At 42.2% G+C, this 22,477-nt stretch overlaps 3 long non-coding RNA genes across 4 annotated transcripts; all 3 read right to left on the bottom strand.

The window, feature by feature from the left end:
* Positions 1-4,941: 4,941 nt before the first annotated feature.
* Positions 4,942-6,726, bottom strand: LOC101170838. Its single transcript, XR_908927.3, has 4 exons — positions 6,712-6,726; positions 6,064-6,229; positions 5,850-5,976; positions 4,942-5,441 (listed from the first exon to the last, which is right to left on the bottom strand). It is a non-coding gene; the product is annotated as an uncharacterized LOC101170838 (long non-coding RNA).
* Positions 6,727-15,376: 8,650 nt separating this feature from the next.
* On the bottom strand, positions 15,377-16,439 carry LOC110015205. The gene is made up of 2 exons (XR_002290336.1): positions 15,914-16,439; positions 15,377-15,783 (listed from the first exon to the last, which is right to left on the bottom strand). It is a non-coding gene; the product is annotated as an uncharacterized LOC110015205 (long non-coding RNA).
* A 1,343-nt stretch (positions 16,440-17,782) lies between these two features.
* LOC101170427 lies at positions 17,783-21,255 on the bottom strand. Of its 2 annotated transcripts, none has more exons than XR_002290335.1 (4): positions 21,173-21,255; positions 18,813-19,023; positions 18,595-18,724; positions 17,783-18,087 (listed from the first exon to the last, which is right to left on the bottom strand). It is a non-coding gene; the product is annotated as an uncharacterized LOC101170427 (long non-coding RNA). The 2 variants fall into 2 exon arrangements; XR_908928.2 differs by having other exon boundaries at positions 18,813-18,978; positions 21,173-21,247.
* Between the last annotated feature and the right edge of the window lie 1,222 nt (positions 21,256-22,477).

The following is a 22,477-nucleotide window of genomic DNA, read 5'->3' as shown; positions in this document are numbered from 1 at the left end:
TCTTATGTGATGCATCAAAGCAGCAGCAGGCAGAGAGGGAAGCCAATCATCTTCATCTTGGTCTCCATGGCAATCGAGGAAGATGTTCTGTGGCAATCCTGTCACATTCATGTGCTGGGATTTAAAAGGGACATTTTTGATCCTCGTCTTTCCACTAAACATTAATGCAGCTCTAAATGCTTTCAGTGACTCTTTAAACTAACAAATACCTATCTGTTTGTGATGTAGTTAATGATAAAAAGAGGATAAACACTCCTTTCCTGGAATCATCTTTATTGGGGTAAAAGGTTTTTGAGAGAAAAGTCTTTAAAAAAGCAAAATGTTGTTTTTGCAGGTTTTATTTTTTTCTAAGTCAAACATTTTATTTTTTCTTCTTTTTGGAGGCAGGTTACACAATTCTTTCAACTATATATACAAGTTTGACAAATAAAAGAGTAAAACTGTCAGAACTGTTTATGAGAAAAGAAGCTAACTTATTAAAGTTTAGTAAAAATGTCCAAAAGGACAATTTTAAGCCCTGAATCCTTACAGGATGTAACTAATTTAAATATTTTACTGCTTTTTGTGGTTTTTTTTTAAAGACTAACAAAACAAAAGCAACACAACTCATTGTTTTAAAATGATTAATGCGCACGCTCCAGCAACTGTCATTAATGCAGGTTACACCGAAGTTTTTTTTTTTTTTTTTTTTTTTTAACTTGTCCTGTCCAACAGCTGGGCAAACAGATGAGAGCTGAAGGCCTCTTGTGTTGGACATATTTTACTTTAACAACAGGGGTTATTAATCTTCTGACAAACCAGAAATATGTCTGAATAAACCCTTTTGTAATCGAGGACAAACTTTATTCATTTTAATCGTTTTTGAAAATCTTTTGTGTTGGACTGGACGGAAAAGAAAAGGAGGGAGGAAGAAAGAGGGATATTAGAGAGTGGGGTAGGAAGGTGATTATAGGGGGGAAGGGGTAAACCATGAAGCAGCATACAACAAGTTTCTGGATGTTTATCAATACAGTGAGGTTCAGAAGTAATACAAATCTAGAAGGGGCGGGGCCTGTCCACACACACACTCAAATGAATGTTATAAACATGCCTGTTGGCTGCAAAAATGTCCACATGTACACCATACAGATAGTGTTCACACACGCACACTTATGCCTTCAAACCAACTAGTGCTAGATATTTCATTCAATCACAAAAACTATTTGTCCAAAGGTGAGCTAACACCTGTGCTCAAGTGAGTGTTTATGTTCTTCCAAAATGGATGGTGGAATGTGAAAAGAACGAGGAAGAGTTCCCAGCCACCCCCACACCAAGACCCCCCCCCCCCCCCCCCCCTGCAGTAGACGCGGCAGCCAAAACCCCCCAACGCCACACGGCAGCAGGCAGAGAACAACCGCCCATCGGGCGATCACATCCGCCACCCAGGCCAGGGCCAGCAGGGCCGCCACGGGGGCTCCCAGAGCCAGAGAGCAGGGAGGCATGGGGGGAAAGAGAGTGCAGCCCCGGCCCTGCCGCACCTCCGTCTGCACCTCCTCCTTGGGGAGCTTCAGGTGGGCCTCCTTGAAGGTCTTCACTTGGGTCTCCGGGTCTTCTCCCTTCTCCTCCGGAATCCCAGAGATCACCAGATTCTCCCTCATGCTCCTCGACTGAAGATCCAGGAGGGTTTCCTTGATGGATCGGTTCTCCTCAGAGATGTGTCGCTGCTCAGGGTCTTGACGTTCTCTCTGAGGGCCTGGTTCTCCGCTGCCAGCTCCCGCACTTGCTGCTGGCTGAACTCGACTTCCGCAGGCCTTGAAACTCTCTATGGAGGATCTCCAGCAGATTAAGGTGGCAATCAAGGCTGGAGAGCTTTTTCCAGAATATCGCTCACGCTGCTGCCTGGAGAGGAGGCAGCCCCAGGAGAATTTTCAGGCCGTCCATGCTTGGAGGAGGGGGTGGTGGTGTTGGTTTTCCCCATGACGCAGGTATTGTAACACTCGTCAATTAATTTCTCCAGGTCCTCCAGACTGACAAAAGCTTAATAATCTTATCAGGTTATGTTAGTTTACTGGAATTATGTTAATATGGCAGAATAATGAAACAAGGTTTAAAATGTTTGTTCAACGCGCCACCAAGTTGACTCACCACATTCGTCTTGGTGGGTCTTGCGATACTACAGCATCAGCAACTCAGAGAAGTTTGTTCAGCGCATGCACCAGGCATAAGCAGAAGTCACACACACACACACATATAGAAATCTTTCCACCTTTATCCACCTTTGTCATGGTAGGGAGAACACGTCACTGTAAGGGTGGGGTCATCTAAGATAGCACAAGGGTTAAAATCGCACTGCTCCGCAAACTTCTGCCATTCTTTGCCGTTGAAGCATGGGCCATTGTCGCTTATCACAATTTGTGGAATCCCATGCCTGGCAAAGATTGATTTTGTGTGTGTTATGACGCAGGTTTAAGATGAGTTTGTTAATAGCGCCATTTCAGGGAAGTTTGAGTAGTAATCAATTACCACTAGATAGTCTTTGCCTCTAAGATGAAACAAGTCCATTCCAACTTTATGCCATGGGGCTATTGGTTACTCCGCTACCACCATAGGCTCTTTGCTCTGCTTGCTTCTGTGTTTCAGGCATGTTTCACATTTGCTGATGAACGTTTCAATGTCTTTGTTAATTCCAGGCCAGAAAACTGACTTTCTCGCCCTTATGAAAACGCTCCAGACCATATGCTAGTCCCAAGCATTCCTTGTCGATCTGTCCGTATCGGCATTCAGATTTGGTCATAGCCCTTGAAGCATAGGCAGCTGATTTCCAGTGCTCACCCTCAACCTTGAGTAGAACAGCCCCAATGCCATCTTTGGAAACATCTGTTGACAGCTTTGTCTTCTTGGTGTGATCATAAAAAGACAACACTGGTGCAGTGGTCGTGTTTTAAGTTGGGCATCCCCCCGCCCCAACCCCAGGTACGAGCCAGGCCCCCCAAGGGAGACCCACCCCACGCTCCCGGCAGCCACCCACCTGGCCCACGGTTGGTCCAGGAAGGAGCAAGGCAGGGGCCAACCGCCCCCGCTCAGGAGGAAGACATCCAGGAGAAGAGGGGGTCCACAAGAGGTGTTGTAAACATGGCCCGACCAGGCTCGTCCACAGTTGAAAATTTGGCGAGGCCCAACGCTCTGGGGTAAGGATCAGAACCCACACCACAGGGACACGGACACCCCCCGGTTCAGGTGCGATGTGATCCCCGGCTCTTGGCCTTGCCAGAAAGCTCAGGGATCCCTCTTCCTGCGTGGAAAGAGGGCCGCCGGGCCCAGGAAGCCAGCACCCAGGGAACACGGCTGCCGTTGCCAAGGGCCCAGTACCCCCTACCAGGGATGGGGTATGGGACAGATGGTCCGAGGTCCCACCTTCCTTGTGAAATGCATGTGTGTGTATATGTGAGGGCATATGTGTGTGTTTATCTTGGAATGTATATTTTGAGGAGTGAAGGGTGTGTGTACTAAGGGGGTGCAGTTAAAATTGGCGGGTAGGGCACTGAGGGGACATCTCCTGATTACTCACAGTGACGTCCCATCACCCTCCCCACCAAGGGGCCCTAAATGTCTACGGTGCAGTTAAAATTGGCAGGTAGGGCGCTAAAGGACAACTGCTGCTTGTTGGCAGTGATGTCCAAGCACCCCCCCTAACAAGGGCCCTAAATGTCAATGGTGCAAATAAAACCGAGGGGGGGGGGGGGGGGTGCTACTCCATACGGCAACCACGGGAGGGGAACTACTGCCCAGTAGCTCCTCCCCCCAAGGTGCTGAACGCCCCCCCATCGTCCTAATAGGAGATTATATGAGGAAGGGGGTAAATTGGGGACAGCTGGTAGACTGTCCCCCGGTGGTCAAACAGCCGTCCCCAGGCTCCCCCCCGGCATAGGGCCCAGGGCCCCTCAGCCCAGAGGCCCCATTCCCCGGGCGCCAACCCCCCAGGCCCTGCCACCACCCACCCCACACAGAGAAAGAGGAGCCAGAGAGCGCAGCCCCCCTGGAGCACGTCCAGACCCCCGCCCCCGGGCGCCGCCCCTGGAAGAACTCTGGTCAGGCCTTGACGGGACCGAGACAGCCAACCAGCCAGGGCGACCGCTGATTGCCTCAACGGAGACCCCGACACGTCAAACCTCCAAAGTCCCGTACCGATAGTGGGCCCTCCCCCTCCCCTAGACAGCCCCCCCACAGGACAGGGCCAACAACTCCCCCCCCCCCCCCCCCCCCGCACACACACACACACCCCTAGACCCTGCAACCCTGGTGGATGTCACCCAGACTGACCACAGGCCTCAAGATGGTTGCCCCACCCAGTCCCAGCGCCAGGGAAGGAGTGATCCCAGCCGCAGGTGCAGATGGGCAGCCCATCCAGCGCCGCTGGAACCGCCCCCTCCAGCAGGGCCCACTGCCAAACCCCCCCCCACCACCACCACCCAGCACAGGCAAAAGGACCACCCCCCCAAGCCAAGCCAGACCACCACTCCCCCCCCCCCCCACACACACACCCAAGCCCGGGAGACCGCACAGCAGGTGTCCCGGACCAGCAGCACCCCAGCCTTTGAATTCTTTCAAAGTTACTTGAACCTTGTGCTGACATTTTTTCCAAGCTGATATGATCAAACAGCAGATTTCTGTATTGACTTACATCAATATTTTTCTTGTTTTTCCAATTTATTAAAATTATTTTTGCAATACAAAGAGTTCTGAAAATGATAGATAATAATCCTCCTTCTATATCGACTAACTTATCTAACTCTTCAACTACATATTTAAAGTCCAGCAGATGAGCTTCATCCAGCCGGAATTGGGGGTCAGTCGGGGGCGCGAGTCGAGCCGGAGACAGGATCCACAGCCAAGTGTAGGAGCAGTAGTAGAATAGTATGGTACTTCCATACAATTATCAGCTTTGAAAAAATTATCAATATACAGGACTTCAGTTGTTTATATTCCAATATCTTGCATAAGAATATGTGCATTATATGCAACAAATAAGAATAATTGGATTTTCAAAAGAAATTCAAATGTGATTTAAGCCAACATTCACCTATAATCAGAACTTCATTGTAAAGTTGGCATGTAGAAAGAAACTCCTTTTAACATAGAGCTCTAAGGACAGCATCAAAGTCTTTGAAATTCATTGCAATAAAAACCTTTTTAAGTCTCTGTGCCTTAACAAAGCAGAAGACATGAAAGAAGCACAAAACATACAAAGTATGAACCACAAAGTGAAATGCCCACTTAAAATAAAAAGCAAGAAAAGAGTTGTTTTTTACAAAAAAGAGGGTAATTTTATGTTTATGTTATAGAGAATAGAATATTCTGAAGCATTTTAACCGCTTCCTTCAGGTCTGATCCCGTTGAAGGTATCCACAGCCCACTTGAAGTTGTCCCTAAAGCAGAACTCCCTTCCAGTAACAGTAGAGACTCTGCAAAGCAAAACAAAAGTGTTTGGTCTCTTTTAGAGACATAAACATGGTCATTCTGTTACAAATGTGGCTTGGTTGAGAATTTTAAATTACAATATAAAACAAAACTGCTCTCAAGTTAAAATTTTGTTAAAACCTTGTAAATACTAAAAAAAGATACTTATTACACATGAACCAATGATTATGCTTTCCAGTAATACACCGGGGTTCCTGTTTTTTCCTCCCCTCTTTAAGATTTTAAAAAGAAATCCAATGAAACTCTAACTTTTTTATGCTGTATTTTGCTATATAAGATAATTCTTTCAAACAAAAAAAACGTTTTTAAACAATCCATATTTGATTTCATATTAAAAGAATATACATTTTATTATGACTATTCATGCTTTTGTGTATCAACTACAGACTGACACAAATGCCTGATGTTGACAACTGTGATGAGTTCTGATGATTCCAGTCACTCTCTTCAGTGGTAATTGCCTTTCGCTGAATTTAAAGCAGCATTTTTCAGGTCCTGCGGTGTTAGTAGCTCCATGGGCTTGAAGACACCAAAATAATAAAAGTTAGTATTATTAAAGAAAAGACGATGCTACAATTCAGATAAGGAACAAACACGACAACTTACCTGTGGCATCACTGCAGCAGACAACAAACAGCAGCAGCCCCAGAGAGAAGCAGAGAGTCTTCATGGTGTTCTTTCTGACCAGGAGGAGATGAGGACGATGTTCTTCTCACTCGGTTCTTGGATCTTATAGAATCTCCACTCTTCTGGTGCCCTTTTTATAACAGGTCTTTTGCAGAACAAACATGATCATGACATCACAATGTCCTTGTGAAATTCAACCTTCACAGAACGTTGTGGGCAGAAAGCCAAAATAAGCTAATCAAGTGAATTTTTTCACCCCTCACCTTTTTCTCAGTGAGCCATTATTTACAGAAGTCTTGATGAGAACTCTAAACACTTTTTAAGTGAATAAAAAATATAATGACTTCAGTGTTTCTCAATTACACAAATTATACTTTCTAATGATTGCTGGTTTCACTTTTTTCATAAATGTTTTCAGAAGCTGAATTTTCTTTATTTTAACAGCATTACTTTCTATAAAAAATCTGTTGTTTGTGGTGTAATGACTAGTAATACTAAAGTGGTCAAACAGATAGCTCATTGAGACAGACAACCCCCTGATTCATAATACTGCAAAAGAACAAATAAAATGTGCAAAAATAAAAAAAACATTCATAAGAAGTATTTTTAAAGTGTGTTGTCACATACCTGCTACTTAAAATCATCTTTGATTTGTTTCTTTCAGGAAAAAAATATGAACCACATAAAAAATAAACATACCTAAAACAAGAACAAATAGGAAAGGACAAAAAAAAGGCTCTGTGCCACAAGAACAGGCAGACGGCTGGATCCAAATGCAGCAGGTTTATTAGCTCAGCTAAAAGTCCACAAAGTTGAATTGGGGTCAGGCAGGCAGGGGGCAACAACGACCATCATAGGAGAAACAGGAGAAGTCAGGATCCAGACGATATTCAGGGCAGACGGCAGGCAAACAGAGACAGGAAAGCAGAAGATGAGGCATGGATATAAAGAAGACAGAGTGGCACAAACAATACTTTGCACTGAGTGAGTCTGAGTGCAGTGTTTAAGTATACTGTGATTGAACATGAGAGTCAGTTGTGTGGCATCCAGGAAGTCTGCACTTGGTCGTCAGTCAGGGAGGGGTCAAGGATGTCGTCAGCTGCAACCCAGGAGTGTTCCTCGGGGCCGTCCCCCTTTCAATCCACCAGATTCTGAAGTCGACCCCCTTGGTGCTGGAAGTGTAGGATTTCCCAGACAAGATAGGCCGCCTCACCTTCCACCATCAAGGGGGGCATGCCGATGTCAGAGGGCGCAGGCTGCGAGTCCCCCATCCTGAATAAGATCCACTGCTGGGCTTTAACAGCCAGAGGTCGAAGGTCGCCAAGATGCAGTAATCAGGAGGCAAACGCAGACGACAGGACACAGGGGTGATCTGCTTGTCTATCTGGAACGGACCCACGTACCTGGGACTGAGTTTCTTGCAGGGGAGCCGTAGCCGAAGGTCTCGGGTGGAGAGATAGACCCACTGATTGGGACCCATCCAATACATGATCAGCCTGCACTTCGGTTAAGGGAACACTTTGCCGGAGCTGCACATGAGCTGCCTCCCATGTCTCTTCACAGCAGCAGAATCTCTCGTCCACTGCTGGCAGCTCAGTGGGTTCTCCTGACCAGGGAAAAAATGGAGGTTGAATCCCCAGCACACACTGAAAGGGCGAAAACCCCATGGTTGCCTTCTTTAGGGGAGTTTTGGGCATATTCGGTCCAAACCAGGAATCGACTCCAGCCCTCTTGTTGTTTGTTACAGTATGTTCGGAGTAACCGTGTGATCTCCTGGTGCAGGCGTTCCACTTGGCCGTTGGACTGTAGATGGTAGCTGGAGGTGAGACTCATGTTAATGCCCAGACCCTTACACATTTCTGCCACACACGTGAGGTGAACTAAGGGCCACTGTCAAACACGATGTCCTCCGGAAGAGCTGTTGGCAACTTTGGCAGAAGGATCGACCAGCATGACCTAGAAAAAGGTTCAATAACTGAGAGGATGATGGTGTTACTGATTCGAACAAGGTAGATCAGTGATGAAATCCTAGCTGAAAGCTGTCGAGCTGACTTAGCCATTTGGCAGGATGCACATGGAGATACTAGTGGGCCTCGACCACCTGCAGTGTGGGCCACCAGAAACTGACCGTTCTGTGTCTGAGTTTAAACACACAGTTCAGCCAGTACTTAGTGATATTCTGAGAAAATACTCTGAGACCAGCTCCCATAGTATCAGTCCTAGTATAAATGACCACTTTGTTAATGATGCCTTACAAGCCCTCAGGACTACACTCGATGTTGTTGCCCCCTTGAAACCTAAGTTCGTTAGACAAAACCGAGTAGCACCGTGGTTTAACGCTGAAACTCGTTCTCTTAAACAAGAAACCCGTAAATTGGAAAGAGAATAGCGCCGCTCCGGTTCAGAGCAGTCTCTGGATATCTGGAAACATAGCCTATTAAATTATAAAAAAGCTCTGCGTAGAGCTAGAAGCCAGTACTATTCAACCTTAATATCAGAGAATGGAAACAACCCAAGATTTCTTTTTAGCACTACAGTAAACCCTTGTTTTTCGCGGGGGTTACGTTCCAAAAAGAACCCGTGATAGACAAAATCCGTGAAGTAGAAACCTTTATTTTTTTACAATAATTATCTAATTAAATACTCTATTATACATTGAAAAGAAAGAACAAACCATTTTACAGGCTCAAGCATACATTAGAAACATTTTTTTCAACAAATAACTTCTGTACTGTCAAATAATAATTTTAATCATCAATGTGAACAGAAGGCTTCAAATCGCGGAGATTAGCCCCGCCCACCGCGACCCGAGTAATTGGATTAAACGGGACAAAATTTAAAATGATCATTTTAAATGATAATATGAAAAAAATACAAAGTACATTGGGACAAATAGTGACTCAGGTGTATTTCACTACTCTTTAGACTGAGCCGCTGCATCCTAACTCTGCACTGCAGTGTTTTCTTTTTTTGAAGCCCGCGCTGCAGCTGTGTTTGTCCGGGAGAAGAACACAGTGATAGACAGTTGTTGTCGCTCTTATTTCTTCTTTGCAAAAATATCCTTTTACACTGACATGCCACCATCAAGAGAATTTGCACGTACGTAATGTAAAATTGGCAAGCTGTTTTACGTACATGCACATATTAAACTGCAACATCATTGACGCACAGGTAGAGAAGAAGCGGAGTGACTTTTTAGCCAATCAGAATGCAGAACACAATGCATGATGCAAATCCGTGAAGTAGCAAAACCGTGAAAAATAAACCGCGTTATAGCAAGGGATCACTGTATTGCTAAATTAACTCGCAGTCAGAGCTCAGTGGAACCACATGTTCCTGTTTCTCTCAGCTCTGATGATTTTCTTACATTTTTTGATAGTAAAATCTCAAATATTAGACATAAGTTAAATCAAGTTATTCCTACTATCAGCCCAGAACAGGCTGAAGTGGTAGAATTGGAGGCATCCATAGAAACCTCTGTAACATTGGACTGCTTCACTGCTGTGGATCAAGCGGAAATAGCATCAATTATTACGTCCTCCAAATCCTCAACGTGTCTGTTAGACCCAATTCCCACTAGACTTTTTAAAGAAACTTTTCCCCTAATTAATGATCCCATATTAACAATGATAAATGTCTCTCTGGAAACGGGTTACGTGCCACAGTCTTTTAAATATGCAGTTGTTAAACCTCTTCTGAAAAAGCCCAGTTTGGATCCTAGCATCTTGGCCAACTATAGACCGATATCAAACCTGCCCTTTATTTCTAAAATCCTTGAAAGAGTTGTAGTTAAGCAGCTTTACTGCCACCTACAGGACAACAGCCACTTTGAAGACTTTCAGTCGGGGTTTAGACCTCACCACAGTACGGAAACTGCACTAGTTAGAGTCTCTAATGACTTGTTTTTGGCCTCAGAAAAGGGACTACTTTCTATTCTGGTCCTGTTGGACCTCAGTGCAGCCTTTGACACTATCGACCACGGTATTTTACTCCATAGACTAGAGCAGGACATAGGGATCAGAGGATCTGCTCTCCAGTGGTTTAAATCCTATCTGTCCGATAGGTATCAGTTCGTTAATGTAAATGGCCATTCCTCTCCGTGCACTCGAGTCAACTATGGAGTCCCACAGGGCTCAGTCTTGGGACCGATCCTGTTTACGCTTTATATGCTACTCCTAGGAAACATAATCAGGAAACACAGCATTAATTTTCATTGTTATGCCGACGATATGCAGTTGTATTTATCCATGAAGCCTGACCAGAATGACCAGATAGAGAAACTGAACGCCTGCATCAGTGACATCAAGACCTGGATGACAATTAATTACCTCCTCTTGAACCCAGAAAAAACTGAGGTCATTATACTTGGTCCTAAAAACCTCAGAGATGCTCTGTCTGCTCAGATAGTCTCCCTGGATGGCATAAGTATAGCCCCCAATTCCACAGTTAGAAACCTTGGGGTTTTATTTGACCAGGATTTATAATTTAAGGCTCACATATCTCAGGCATGTAGAACTGCCTTTTTATTGCTAAGATCAGAAATATACTTTCTAAGAGTGATGCTGAAAAACTCATCCATACATTTTTTACGTCGAGGCTGGATTACTGTAACTCTTTGTAAGCAGCGTGTCCTAAGAGTTCCTCAAGAAATCTCCAGCTCGTTCAGAACGCAGCAGCTAGATTGTTAGCAGGAACTAGCAGAAGAGATCACATCACTCCTGTGTTAGTTTCGCTCCATTGGCTCCCAGTTGATTCTAGAATTAAGTTCAAAATCCTCCTGTTAACCTATAAGGTCTTACATGGAATGGCCCCGTCCTACATTAAGGACCTCATAGTCCCTTACCACCCAAACAGAACACTTCGCTCGCCAAATGCAGGACTGCTTGTGGTTCCTAGAATTAGTAAAAGTACGGTTGGAGGTAGAGCGTTTAGCCACCAAGCCCCTGTCTTATGGAATAAACTCCCAGCTCACGTAAGAGAGGCCGACTCAGTTTCTACATTCAAAGTTAGACTGAAAACATTCCTCTTTGGAGAGGCTTATTGTCAGACTAGTTAGTATTTAGAGATTATTTAACTTAATGTTAATTTGTTTAAATTAAACTTAATAACTATTTCTTTTAAAAGGCTGCTAGAAGTTGAAGCTGGGGTAACTATGGTGCACTGGGGTTCTGTCCTCTTTTCTTTTCTATTTCTACGCTTCCTCTCCTCTATTCTTGGTCATAATTTATCATTTAGTTCTCCATGCCTCTGTTTGGTACAGTGCGATTCATGTATTGTCCCTCTTTTCCTCTCCCCTCCTGGGGAGTGGGAGTGCTTCCAGACTCCAGTTGGCTCATCCGTGCTCCAGTTCCTGACCGTTTACCTCGCCTTTGCTCCTGCTCCTACACCTGGCTGTGGTTCCTGTCTCAGGCTCGACTTGCGCCCCTGACTGTCCCCACAACCACGGCTGGATGAAGCTCGTCTGCTGGACTTTTATATATGTAGTTGTAGATTTAGATAATTTAATTCTTCTCTAAGAGTTCTGTTAAATCGCCTGTCCGTCCTGGGGGAGGATCCCTCCTTCATGTGGGCACCCCTGAGGTTTCTTTGTTTTTTCCGGAATCCGGATTTTTGGGAGTTTTTCCTTACCACGAAGGGGGGTCTAAGGGCAGGGATGCCAGTATAGCTTAGTCAGTTTGTTAGTTCATTTTAGTATTTTTCTATTGAAGTCTTTGTATTCGTGATCCTTTTGAGTTCATGTTTTACTTCGAAGCCCATCGAGACAACTGTTGTTGTGTTTTGGGCTATACAAATAAAATTGAATTGAATTGAATTGAATTTTGGGCTATACAAATAAAATTGAATTGAATTGAATTGAAAGAGTTTGCTGTTAAAGATTGTTTGCTTGCCATACCTGGGTGTCCGGCTGCAAGCAAGTCGTGCATAAGGTGGAGACCCCATTGCCGATTGGATGGAGGGGCGTACACCCTGCAGGCCGGACAGGATGGAGGTGGAGCCTCAGTAGCATTGTGTTCTGCCAACTCGGTCATTATGTCCCACTGTACAGCTGCCAGGATCAGCAAAGAAGGCAAGATGGGTTTTGGTGCAACTGGTTCCTCCGCAGAAGAGTTGTATAGTATAGGCAGCGCATCGGCCTTTCTGTTCTTAGAGCCAGGGCGATATATAAATAGAAATACAACGACAATAAAAATCTTTGAATCTTTGAATATAATTTGGATCCGGAAGCGTGAGAAGAACCAGGAAGTGTTGAGCTGACCCTTCGAACCAGTGCCTCCACTCAGAAAACGGCTCCTTCATGGCCAGCAGGTTCCCGGTCGGCTACATCATAATTCTGCTCTGCGTCATTAATGGGGGGTCACGGTCTGAGCCCTCTGATCTTAGCATACCTCCCTTGAAAGTGGATGGCGAGGGATATCCTGGATTCCCAGCACAGAGGGGCTCGGATTCAATGTCTGGTTCATTGGGAGAGGTATGGCCCAGAATGCTCCTGGGTGTCCGCTTATGACATCCTTGACCCCTCCCTGATCAGCTACTTCCAGGAGAGCCATCCGAACAGGCCAGCACCCAGACCTTGTGGTCAACCTCGGCATCAAAGGGCCCCTCGCTTCAGGAGCTGCTCGCAGGATGGGAGCTCTGTCTCCGGAGACTGGTTACTGGCGGGAGCAGTCTTCAGAGAACTGAAAGCACTACATCTCCCAGCACCCCCACCCAGTATGTTGCAGGATGCCACACACCTGACTCTCTTTTACTCAATCAATCACAGTCTACTTAAGCACTGCACTGATCCACACTCAGTGCATAGTATTGTTTGTGCCTCTCTGCCTGCATTACTGAATGGTATGTTTGGACCTGATTTTCTGTCTCCTGACCCTGACTCTGACTCTGTTTGTCTGCCACATGCCCGACAGGACCCTGGATCCTGATAACACTGTCTCTTCTTTGATGATCTTATGCCTGTTATCGACCCCTGCCTGCCTGACCCAGATTTGGCTTTGAACACTTTTAGCTGAGCAAATAAACCTGCTGCACTTGGATCCAGCTGTCTGCATGTCATTGTGACAGCCGCATACTGTCGACGTTTCAACTCTAATGTGTTTTAACGCAGTTTATGCATACTGCTGCAACAAACAGGAGGCTGGAGAACCGGCAGATAAATGATGCAGGCACAAAGTTCAAGTGCGATCATAGAAAAGTATATTTTAATTACTGGAATCTCCGAGAAGTGATGATGTCAAACCTCAAGCCTCCACACTGTCCCGTTTAACTGATACTGCAAGATTTGTGCGCAACAAGCAAAGGGAAGAGGTTTGTTCAAACAGATAAGTGTAAAGAAACCTTTAGAACTGTAGGTCCACTGCTTTAGATCTACAGATTTCTGACATTTTTCCAATGATGCAAAAATGCAGAACAAATTAGAAATATCAACTTTCTAGGATTTAGGAGAAATACCTCTCAGAACGTGAAGAATATTATAAATACTTTATAAAAACCTGAAAGCTGTTCAATCGAATCTTCAGTTTTTTAATTAGAGTTGAAACTATTTTTTGAATCCCAATAAATAATTTAAACATTGCATTTAAATTCAAACACCATTTTCTGGCTCTGCATAAATTATTACGTTTTCTTCAAACTAAAAAACTTCTCTAAGTATAGTTTATTATCTTTGGATTATGAAAGCAGACAATCTTCTGAATAAAATACACATATCGCCTTGTGGCATAGCTAAATGTTGGAATGGAAGTTGTTTAATCAAATATTAGTTATTTTTTTTTAGTTTACATGACATGTCTTCACCTTTCAAAGATCTTTTTGACAAAAATCCCTTCTGATTTATCTCTACAAGAGGAATTATTCAGATTTTTCATTTCAGGACAACTGATTACAAATTAACCCTTGTGCCATCCTAGGCACTTTAACATTGGGAGTGGGGTCATCTAGACCCACTAGACAGTGCACAAAACCTTTTTTCTTGAATGATTTGTGATCTTCACTGGTGTCCATGGACTACATGAAATCCTCTCCACCTTTTTTCACCTTTGTCATGGTAGGGAGAACACGTCAATGTAAGGGTGGGGTCATAGGATAGCACAAGGGTTACAACCATCAAACATGCTGGTGGCTTCAAAGTGGGTCACATAGACACAGTAGACACAGAAACTTGCAGAAGGAAGCGCCTGACACACAGACGGCTCTCAGACAGAGCAGGAGAGAATTTTTGATCGAATCGTATGAACCCTAAATGGAGACGTGATTACTGATGTTTTAGCCCAGTGGACAGTTCAGAATAAAAGCACTTCCATTGCAGATATACTTCCGTTTTGAGTTGAAGTGTTGTGAATTATTGTATTGTGCTGTGAGTTGTTGTGTTGAGTTGTTGTGAGTTAAACTGTTGGGTTGTGGGTTATTGTTTCATGTTGAGTTAATTTGTTGTATTGCGACCCTTCTGGGCCACCATTAGGAAGCTAAGGTCAGGCAGAATTGCAACCAAGACAAGAAGCCACAGAGACCAATGCATGAGCAACACACACAGATGAGAATTGGTAAAGATACCAGAGGAGTCAAACACCAACTCCTGCTTGACAGAACAGTTGCTCAAGACTTTTCTACCTTCCTCAAAGGCCCATAGCGCTTTACAGTCACAGTCACATTCAGCCATTCACACACACATTCAGTCAATCAATCAAGGATTGCACCGAATCAAAGGATTTTGTATTTGTGTGGTTTTTGCTACAAGTTGTAACATGGAGAAAGATCAGAGATGTTTCCGCAGCAATGTTTTAGCTTCTATGCTCCTATCAGCATAACCCGATATTTACCCTGAGCTGGTGGTAAGAAAAAGAAAAAGGGAGGCAGAGGAGGTAGAAATGTTCTTCCTCTCCCAGCTGCATGAAAAAGCTCAAGATTATTTGAAAAGGAGTAAACAATATCTGCTATTGTTGGAAAATAAAATACAAAAAATGATGAAAATTATATCGTCTTCATTCATGGAGTCTATCTCATCATAAGATGAACTTTATTCTTGATGGCGTCTCAGTTCATTACAAGGCCACATACTGCAGATGGTTCAACTCTTAGGTGTTTTAAGGCAATTTATGCATGTTGCTGCAACAAACAGGAGGCTGAAGAACCGGCAGATAAATGATGCAGGCACAAAGTTCAAGTGTGATCACAAAAGAGAATATTTTAGTTACTGGAATCTCCATGTAGAGAGGGTGTCAAACCTCAAGCCTCCACACAGTCACGTTTTGCTGATACTACAAGATTTGTGCGCGACAAGCAAACAGAAACAGTCTGATACTTCTTGGAGTTAACCCCTTCAAAATGTGCCAATTTTTATTGTTTTTACATTAAAATGTTTGTTCCAACAGATAAGCACAAAAAAATTCTTAAAGATGTTGTTCATTTTATGTAAATGACATGAAGTGACTAAAGAAAATAACTCCTGAAGAGACAGTCTTGCTGTAGATCTTCAGTGCTGCAAAGCTTCATCCCGGATATTGTCCTAGCTTTGGCAGCGATTGAAGAGATTCTGACCCCAAATGTCATATAATGGAGTATACTTATATAGCGCTTTTCTACTTTATTTGAAGGCCCAAAGCACTTTACAGTCACAGACCCATTCACACACTAGTGGCGGCTCCCCCACCGAATACAATCGGGACTCGTCCTGATACAGAAATATTTTTTGGAGTCTCAATTCTGAAAAAAAGGCACAAAGAGTTGGTTTATCTCATCTTAACACATGGATTAGTGGCCAGCAGTTTCTAAAATCATTCTTTAGAAGTACTATGGAAAAGAATCAGAAAACACTATTGAAGCACAGACTTACATAAACCCTTGAATGCGACATGCATGAGTCTTCGTGACATTGACCACTCGTCCCAACGGCGGTTGAAGATTGTGGAATTTGAAACAGCAGATCGTAGATTCCTCAAAGTCATGCTGCACTGCTTGTGAGAATGACCGGGTGAATTTCAAACTCTTAAGATGCTTCAAAAATACAAGAAATGTACCATGTTGCCTAATTCCAGGTACCCAAACTAAAAGTGAGACTCAAACTTGCCAGTGACTGGGTTATTCTAAACAGAATGCTTTAATGTACATAATGGTTTTGGATCTTATCTTGTGTTTTATGGAAATGAAAATAAACTGAGATGACCGTGCAGGTCAACTAAAGTAAAGGCGGCTCACGCGATGCATCAAAGCAACAAGCGGTGAGCAGCAGCAGGCAGAGAGGGAAGCAGATCATCTTCATCTTGGTCTCCATGGCAATCGAGGAAGATGTTCTGTGGCAGTCCTGTGTCCGGTTCATATGCTGGGATTTAAAGGGGACGATTTTGATCCTCGTCTTTCCACTAAACATTAATGCAGCACTAAATGTTATCAGTGAGTCTTTAAACTAATAAATTCCCATCTGTTTGTGTTTTAGTTAATGATCAAAAGAGGATAAATACTCCTTTCCTGGAATCATATTGGGGTAAAAGGTTTTTGAGAGAAAAGTCTAAAAACAGCAAAATGTTGTTTTTGTATTTTTTTCTATTATCCCTTAGTGAAACATTTTTATTTTATTTTTTTGGAAACAGGTTACAGAATTCTTCAAACTATAAATATAAGTCTGACAAAAGAGTAAAACTTTCAGGAATATTTATGAGAAAAGAAGCTTATTTAATAAAGTTTAGTTAAAATGTCCAAAAGGACCATTGTAAACCCTGAATCCTCATTATTGCAGGTTACACAGAATTTTGACTGTTCCAGTCACCATGCATGCACCATGCATCAGCAGAAGTCACACATTGATTCTATGCAGCACTTCTGCTGCCAAAGTGTGAAATTATCTTTTTTATCTGACTCTGGATCTGTGTTTGCAGCCAAGTGTCAACAGTTGCTTGTTGCATGTTGTTTTAGAAGAGACGTCTTTCAGATCTGGCCTTTTTTTTTTAACTCTTTACTCCTTTAATAAAAGCCTTTTGAGGGCAAATAAAATGTCATTTCATGTTTAAACCTGAAGTTTTGATTTTAAAGCAACACAGTTTATAGTTACAGTTTTGGCTCTTGAACTTTATTAACCCCTTCCCGCCGTATGTCAGTAATTTGCATCATTTAATCCAGGACTCCACATTTTCATGTTTTTTGTGCTAATTTTCTTTGCGACTACAAAAGCCAAATTTCTTATTCGCTGTAATTTTTTTGTGTTTTTGTGCTATTTTTTTCATGTTATTCTTGCAAAAGATTTTTTCGTAATACTTTTTCATATTTTTTTTGTGCTAAAAACTCCCATTTTTTGGAGTTTTTTTTTAATTCAACACAATACGCTTCCATTTAATAATCTACTTGGAAAAAAATGAATAAAGATGACTTAGACTGATTAAATTCCAATGTCTTACAGAAACAAACAACCTTAGGGGCTTTTTTTCCCGCTGATATTATTTCTATAATCTTTTTTTAACTTTTGGGTGCACGGGGTCACGGTGATTTAGAAAGGTCTACCTCGGACATCTGCTATATAGGTATCCTCCATTTATCATTTTGCAGATTAGACATGCAGATGTTAATGAGAATGATCCTTTTCGAGCTTGATGGACATAAGTGTGAGAGATTTAAGCAATCATTTACCTATAATCAGAACTTCATTAGTACAGTGAAGAAAGAAAACTCCTTTTAACATAGAGCTCTAAGGACAGCATCAATGTCTTTGAAATTCATTGCAATAAAAACTTTATTAAGTCTCTGTGCCTTAACAAAGAAGAAGACATGAAAGAAGAACAAAACATACAAAGTATGAACCACAAACAGATATTTACCACAGTGAAAAGCCCATTTTGGAAAAAAGCAAGACCACAGTTATGCTTTACAAAAAAAAGGGTAATTTTATATTTCAATTAGAGAATAGAATATTCTGAAGCATTTTAACCGCTTCCTTCAGGGTTGAACTTGTTGAAGGTATCCACAGCCCACTTGGAGTTGTCCCTAAAGCAGATCTTCTTTCCAGCAACAGTAGAGACTCTGCAAAACAAAACAAAAGTGTTTGGTCACTTTTAGAGACATAAACATGGTCATTCTGTTATAAATGTGGCTTGGGTTGAGAGTTTTAAAATGACAATATAAAGAAAAACAAAATTGCTCTCAAGTTAGAAATTTTGTCGTGCCGTTTCAGGATCCAATGCAGGAAAATCTCCTAAATCCAGAAAGCTGTTACTTCATTTATTTACTAATATTCAGGGGAAATTTTTGAAAAACTTGTGAACATTAAAAAAAACGTATTCCACATGAACCAATGATTATCCTTTCTAGTAATGCACCGGTGGTACTGTTTATTTGTCCCCTCTTTAAGATTTTAAAAACAAATCCACAAAATTGAACCTGTTTTTTGCTGTATTTTGCTATACAAGATAATTCTTTCAAACACAAAAAAAAAATCACAATTTAAAATAATCCACATTTGATTTCACATTAAAAGAAAACACATTTCCTATGATTATCCATATTTTTGTGTATCAACTACGGACTTACATAAATGCCTTATTTGAACAATGAGGATGGGTTCTGATGATTGCAGTCACTCTGTTCTCCGAAAAGTTGTCCTTTGTGCTGAATGAAAAGCAGCATTCTTCAGGTCCTACGGTGTTAGTAGCTCCATGGGCTTGAAGAGACCAGAATAATAAAAGTTAGTATCATTAAAGAAAAAAAAGATGCTACAATTAGGATGAGGAACAAACATGAGAACTTACGCATGGCATCACTGAAGCAGACAACCAACAGCAGCAGCCCGAGAGAGAAGCAGAGAGTCTTCATGGCGTTCTTTCTGACCAGGAGGTGATGAGAACGATGTTCTTCTCACTCGGTTCTTGGATCTTATGAAGTCTCAGCACTTCAGCTGCCCTTTTTATAACAGGTCTATTGCAGAACCAACATGATCATGACATCACAATTTCCTTGTACCTTCACAGAACGTTGTGGCCAGAAAGAAAGCACCAACAGGATTTAAATGATGAATTTAATAATAAACTATTTTGTTTGTAATATTTTTAACCTTATCTAAAGCAAAAATAAATATGGAGGTTTAAAGAATCCTCAAGGGAATCCTCAAGAGTCAAAGTCTAATCCTTGGGGATTCCCTTAAAACATTTTTTATTTCTATCCTTCATGAATCTAAAGAATGCATAGATGATTCTAATAAACTGACTGATCTTTAGTATCAAAAACATGTCCAAGTTAAAAAAAAAAGCTTTCCATGAAAGGAATCAAGCAAATATTATAAATGTAAATAAAATACACAGCACACTAAATGATAATCCTTGACATGGAGTATTAAAAACATGAATATCAAATAGGTTTCTGCTATAAAGTCTCTCATAGCTGAGAAGTGAACCATCAAAACAGGGGAAGGATTATCTACAAAAGTCTGACCTCAAAGTTCTAAATTCAATTAATTCACAAACAATTTATTCTGGAAATGACCTAAGTTTCTATTTCACTGTTTAGACTTATGTAAAGTCCCACTCCGATCATCTTTTGATCTACTTTTAAAGCGTTTCCAGAAGTCTTTTAATTCTGATAATGCCGTTTTAAGCCAAAATCAAAAAAACTGTGTCATTTTTTAGGATATAGTTTCGGCAGAGGAGCAGGAGTTCATTAGAAATTCACCTCTGAGTTGTGGATGGGACACCTTCCCCATTCCTCAGAGTTCTCTGTTTACATGCTCTCCCGGTGGCTAACAGCCGCTCACACCCCTCACCTAACATTAACGGTGGAACAAAATAGCGAGCAACATTGGAGCCATCCCGCCGTCCGGATTCCAGCTCGGATGAGGAAAACAAAAACGTTCACGGATCTATTTGTCGGAGTGGTGAGCTTTTGCTCCCGGTGTATTTTCTATGTCACAAATACATAGAATCCCTGCTGAATCCCTTTCAGGGTCACTGGGCTGCTGGAGCCTACCCCAACCATGTGGGACAATGATGGGGTTCACCCTGGACAGCTTGCCAGTCTATCACAGGACCACACAATCACTCACTCGCATCTAAAGGGACAATTAGAATCATAATTAACCAATGAAGCGTGTTTCTGGACTGTGGGAAGCCAGGGAAAATCCACGTCAAAATCCATGTCAAATTTCACATAGAAAGGACCTAGTTGGGATTTGAACCAGGGCCTTCTTTATGTGATGTCAGGGAGGTCTAACCACTACACCCCCCCACAGCCTGTAATTTCGTTTGAATATTCATTACTGAAATACTTGCAAATTACACAGACTGTTTCAGTGTTTGCACCATGCATAAGCAGAAGTCACACATGGATTGGCAGCACTTCTGGTGAAATGAGCTTCTTTATCTGACTTTATCTGTGTTGGCAGAAAAGTGTGAACAGTTTGCAGAAACAACGTTAAAAAAATAACTGATGTTTTAAAAGGAGACGTCTTTCAGTTCTGGCCTCTTTTTACTCTTTATTCTGTGAATTAAAAGCATCTTCATGAAGGCAAATAAAATGACAGGTTGTCATTAAATGTTTAAACCTCAAGCTTTGATGGTAAAGCAACCCAGTTTATAGTTACACAGCAGTGACGTGCAGTCATATGAAGCAAGTGAGGCTCGACCCCGTGGCTGTGATAAACTAGAAAAAGGTAAATTATGTAAATATTTTCCACTGATCCGTTTAAAAATATACATTTTCAGTTAACTCGACACGTTTTCCAACGTTTCTGGGGTTAAAAATCGCCTAATTTCAGTGGTGCGCGATCACAGACGGAGCGGAAACTCCGGCTGAGGCTCCGGAGCGCTGTGCCTCATGTCTGACGGCTGGACTCACGGGCGGTGAGAGCGCTGCTGTGAGCGCGCGGAAAATGCAGAAAATGAGGCTGGCCTCGCCAGCAGGGGGCAGGCGTGAGCCAACGCTGCCACCCTTTTAGGGCAGTAACCTACTGCCCCACACCCTACATATAATTGTTCACATTGTGCACATACCTTTAGACTGTTGCTTTTTTCAAACATATGTCAAACAATCGGTTGAACATAAAATCTTTTAACACATTTTGGTTTACTTTATTATAATTTACTTTCAGTAATTTAATGCTGTGTTTTTTTTTAATTACCGGTGCTGAGGGGATCATTGTTGCTGCTGCTGCTGCTGCTGCTGCTGCTGCTGCTGGAACCACCGAGTCAGGCCTGACACAAGAAAGCCTGCCAGTCAGCAGAGGCCTTATATGCAGCAGGCAGCTAATTGGACTGAACCATCGCCCGGGGGAGAAGAAGCTCTTTTGTGTTGCTTTACTTTAGTTTCTATTTTGATGTTCGTTGGTTTCATTCATTTGTGTATGTTAATTTACTTCTGGATGGACTACATTAGTTTCATTTGTTTGTTGTATTTTGTCTTGGTCTTAGACCCCATTATATATTAAAGACCACATAGTCCCTTACCAACCAAACAGAACACTTGGCTCACAAAATGCAGGACTGCTTGTGGTTCCTAGAATTTGTAAAAGCACAGTTGGAGGTAGAGCGCTTAAGAGAGGTCGACACGGTTTCTACATTCAAAGTTAGACTTAAAACATTCCTCTGTGGACAGCTTATTGCCAGAGTAGCTAGTAATCAGAGAATATTTACCTTACTGTTAATAGGTTTAAATTAAAATTAATAACAATAAGAATTAGTTGTTAGTAGGCTGCTAGAAGTTTGAAGCTGGGGAAACTATGTTGCACTGGGGTTCTGTCCTCTATTCTCATCTACTTCTCCTCTCACCTATTCTTGATCATTTATTTATCATTTAGTTCTCCTTGCCTCTGTTGGGCGCAGTGCGATTCATGCATTGTTCTAGATTCTAGATTCCGTGCTCCTGTACTTGACTGATTACTCTAAATTCTTCCCAGGTGTAAATGGTAAAGGGCGTATACTTATATAGCGCTTTTCTACCTTCCTCGAAGGCCCAAAGCGCTTTACAGTCACAGACCCTTTCACCCATGCACACACACATTCACACACTGGTGTGATTGTGAGCACACATGGGTGTGTGATCGTGACCCTACAAGAGGGTGTACCCGCCTTCACCCAACAGTTAGACACTGTCAGCCCTGTGAAAGGGGATACAGCGGGTTAAGAGGATGCATTTATATATCATTTATTCATTTGATTAAAATGGTACTGATTAAAAGACACAAATTTTTATTTCTTTGATAGCTTTTTAAATTCTATTTTGGCACCTTTAAACAAAACCTCTGAGTCACAATAACGCATAGCCTAGTCAAAACTTTAGTTTAGAATTATATATCTGGAAAAAATAAGAATAAAGGAATTGACCTGTTTTTGTTGTTCTATCTTTTGAATAAACAGTATTAAATAACATAAACATTTTTATGTATTATTCTTTCTATAATCTTTAACTCAATCTTTTTTCTTTAACT

Source organism: Oryzias latipes, chromosome 6 (assembly GCF_002234675.1).
Source record: "Oryzias latipes chromosome 6, ASM223467v1".
NCBI classification, from domain to species: Eukaryota; Metazoa; Chordata; class Actinopteri; order Beloniformes; family Adrianichthyidae; genus Oryzias; species Oryzias latipes.
This window is presented reverse-complemented; position numbering and strand designations above follow the sequence as displayed.